Here is a 4,513-nt window from a genome sequence, read left to right on the forward strand (position 1 = left end):
TCGCGGCTTTTTTTTTTTTTTTGCTGCTTGGGGCAGCAAAAACCCTGGAGCCGGCCCTGTTTATGTATGAAAGCAAAGTGGATATCTGCTAACAGTGACTGTATTCTTGTGTTTATGCAATTTAATGCAATGTTTGTGACCAGTAAAATTTTATCCATCCATAACTAGATCAGGGAAGTGACCCCAGACTTTATATGTAAAATTGAGAGCTGAACAAGTGAAGTCATTAGCAATTTGTTATATTGACTTTCTTCAGAGGAAAATAAGAACCGCCACCCTGGATCAGATCAATGATGCAGCTAAACTAGTGCCCTGTCTACAGCACTGGTCACTACTAGATTCATAGATTGTAAAGGACCATTCTGATAATCTAGTTTGATCTTCTGCGTAACATAGGCAGGCAACTTCTCCAAAATAATTCCAGTTTGAAACAGGATTTCTTTTAGAAAAACATACAATCTTGATTTTAAAATTGCTAGTGATGGAGCATCCACTATGACGCTAGGGAAATTGTCCCCGTGACTAATTATGCTCACTTGTACATTTCTACACCTTATTTCCAGTCAGAATTTGTTAGTTTCATCTTCTAGCCATTGGCTCTTCTTTATACTTATGTTGCTAGATTAAAGAGTTCATTATCAAATATTTGCTCTTCATGTAGGTAGTTCTAGTCTGTGATCAAATTGCTCCTTAGCCTTCTTTGTGTTAAGCTAAATAGATACAAAATCATTGAGTCTATCATTGAGGCATGTTTTCCAATCCTTTAATCATTCTCAAAGCTTTTCTCTGAACCCTCTCCAGTTTATCAACATCCTTCTTTATCTGCAGATGTCTGGACTAGAAATGATATTCCAGTAATGATTGCACCAGTGCCAAATACAAAGGTAATAATACCTCCTTGCTCCTACTTGAGATTCCTCTGTTTTATGCATCTAAGGATCACAATAGCCCTTTTGGCCACAGTGTCACACTGGGAGCTCATGTTCAGCTGATTATCCACCATGACCCCCAAGTCACTTTCAGAGCCACTGCTTCCCAGGATAGAGTCTCCCATCATGTAAGTGTGGCCTATTTTCTTTGTACCTAGATGTGTACGTTGATATTTAGCCATATCGAAACACGTTTGTTTGCTTTGTATCAGTTTGTTCTGTATCAGTGACCTGTCCCCGTCATTATTTACCACTCCCCAAATCTTCTTGTTCTCTTAAAACTTTATCGGTGATTATTTTGTTTTCTTCCAAGTAATTGATAAACATTTTAAATAGCATAGGGTCAAAAATCAATCCCTATGGGACTCCACTAGAAACATACATGCTCCATGGTGATTCCCCATTTACAATTACATTTTGAGACCTTGTATTTAGCTAGTTTTTAATACATTTAATGTGAAGCATGTTGATTTTTGTTTGTTTAATTTTTTAATCAAAATATAATACGGTACCAAGTCAAATGCCTTACAGAAGTCTAAATATATTACATCAACACTATTGCCTTTATCAACCAAACTTGTAATCTCATCAAGAAAGTTTGACAGGATCTATTTAAACCCATGTTGATTGGCATTAATTGTATTACCCTCCTTTAATTCTTTATTAATTGAGTCCCGTATCACCTACTCCATTATTTTGCCTGGGATCGATGTCAGACTGACAGGCTTGTAGTTACCCAAGTTATCTTGATTACCCTTTTTAAATATTGGCAAAACATTACCCTTCTTCCAATCTTCTGGAACTTCCTCAGTGTTCCAAGAATTAGTGGAAAGCAACATTAATTGTCCAATGAGCTCTGGGGCCAGTTGTTTTTAAACTCTTGGATGCAGGTTATCTGGACCAGCTGATTTAAAAATCTCTAAATGTGGTAGCTGGTGAGACGGGGGGCTGGAACAATCTATACAGTGGGGGTGCTGAGAGCTGTTGAACCGAACTGTAACCCCTGTATATGATGGAAACCCCTTCAAGCCAGGGGCTGCGTTTGCACACCGACCACCTAAGCTGAGATAATAGTGGAATGGGAAGAGTTTTATCATCATAAAATGACTATATCACTGTTTTCCCCCCGTATATAGAACAACAATATTTATTGAACACATCTGACTTTTCTGCATTATTACTGATAATGCTACCATTTCCATCTAGTAATAGACCAATACCATTTTCAGGATTCTTTTTGTTCCTAATATATTTAAAAATTCTTCCTTATTATCCTCAACTCTGCTGGCCATAGATCTTTTTTCCTGTGTGTCCTTTGTTTCCCTTACCAACTTTCTGCAATTCCTAGCTTCTGATTTATATTCATTAGTATCTTTGGTTTCCTTAATTTGTTACATAGATTTCATTTTTTATAGCTGCCTCCACTTCCCCTCTAAGCCAGGTTGTTTTTTTAACCAGTGCAGACTTCTTTCTTTATTGTTGCTTTTTGAGCATCTAATAAACCATTCACAGATATTTGCATTTTTCTCTTTAAATTCTCCCACCTCCCCAGCTGATTTGGCTCATAATTGTTTTCAGCTTTGTGAAATTGGCCCTTTCTAAAGCGCCCAGATTCTTTGAAAGAAGGTGTCAATCCCCAAAATAGGCAAATATACAGTAGTATGCCTGTGGGGATAGTTTTCAGTCCGGTATTTGGTACTATATGAGTTGCGAGAAGGTCAGGGACATCAAATGTCTGAGGCATCACAAGTTAAATATTGATTTGTTGGAGTATACTCACCTTGTGTGCATGTCTTGGGATAGCTGTCACTCTGGGGCACAGGCCGTCCTGTTGCACCTCTGAACACCCATTCAGATTAAACCAAGTTTTTGTCTGGTCTAGTGTTGCACACATGTTGGACCAAATTACCCCAGGTGCTGTTGGTGAGCCTGGTACAGTGACCAAGGTATGGGCCTTCCTGTGCCTTGGCTGCCAGGGGCTAGTCTGGCTCCTTGCACAAGTTAGAGCAGACTCTTTCTCTGGCCTGCTCCAAACATAGCTTGAGCATTCCTGCTGTGCTCAGACCTCCTGTGAGGGGTGAAGGTTTATTTGAAACAATGCAAACTCTAAAGTACACCCTTATCTTAGCTGCTCAGTAGTGCCTGATATACAGTAGATGAAATAGGTCTGATGATGGCTGTTTGATCAAGGCTTTTTGGGTTAAGAAAGAGAAAAGAAAGATTTAGTGACCACTTTGATATAATCATTATGTTGATAAAAGAAATCCTTTGTATGTGAAAAGAATAGTAATTGTGTTTTCCCTCTATTTTATCATTGTATTCTTATTACTGATGTGCTTTGAAAGCCTTATGGACCATTTCCAAGAATTTTATTCAACCTTTTTTTTCCCCCTTCTGTTCCAGGGACACTTGATCCTGCTGCAGTAAATGCTTCCTATCAGATCCAAAAGAAATAAAACACCTCTACCAAAACACTAATTAGCTTTCTTTATTATTGTAGTTAATCAAGATGATTGCATTTTCTTGACATTAATTAATAATTTATGTAAAAATATGTAAAATGTCAGATTTGCCTCCAAAGATAAATGAACTCCTAAGTATGTATGTCTTATCTCAGTAGCTTTCAGAAGCTCAGTCTAAGAAATAACGTATATAATACGTCATCTGACAGATGGCCCTGTTGCTTTGGGAAACACAAATTTTTTGCACCAAATCAGGATAAAAAATGCATGAGTTAATACTCAGCAAATGCTCAGGTTATTGCATGTTAAAGTTTAATATTTGCTTTCAGGCAGTTTTGTTACCAAGTTTTTTGTTTCCCAATTTCTATTTTCGGGGTAATGTTAGATTCAAACCATGTACAGTACTTCAGGATGATGTCCAAAATTTGGCAGTCATTCAACTGCGAGAAAGTTTTCAGACACCATTTGCATAGAATATGAATGAGGGCATGCAGGATTAGGCCATAATTGTGAAAGGCTAGTGCACTACTGACAGTAAAACAAAAGACAATAAAAATAGTTCAAAAGTATAAGCTAAAATCAGATGTGTTAGTTGTTGCTATGCACTAAAAAGGAAGGAACTTAAGTTTACATTACAGGCCCCAAGACCTAGTGCTTCTGCTTGAGGAAGTGATCTGTAAGCACTTACTATCAGGTATGCCACTCATTACCATGAGTAGTCTTATTAACTTCTTTGAGACTACTCATAGTGAGCATTACACTTAGCAAAGTGATTCTGTGAAATAACAAACGTACTTTTAATCAGGTAAACAAAAACAAACAAACAAAAGCTAGGTATCAATATTTATTCTCCCAAAATAGTGTCAAAGGATTTTTTTCAATATTTAGTTTCCTCAGATAGATTGTATATATTGCTTTTATGTTAAAGACATCTTGTGGTTCATTTGTTCAGCAAGATGACAAAGGTTATAGTGACAGGTTTCAGAGTGGTAGCCGTGTTAGTCTGTATCAGCAAAAAGAACGAGGAGTACTTGTGGCACCTTAGAGACTAACAAATTTATTTGAGCATAAGCTTTCGTGGGCTAAAACCCACTTCATCGGATGCATGCAGTGGAAAATACA

This window comes from Terrapene carolina, unplaced genomic scaffold (genome assembly GCF_002925995.2).
Source record: "Terrapene carolina triunguis isolate 2854851 unplaced genomic scaffold, T_m_triunguis-2.0 Scaffold66, whole genome shotgun sequence".
Taxonomy (NCBI): Eukaryota; Metazoa; Chordata; order Testudines; family Emydidae; genus Terrapene; species Terrapene triunguis.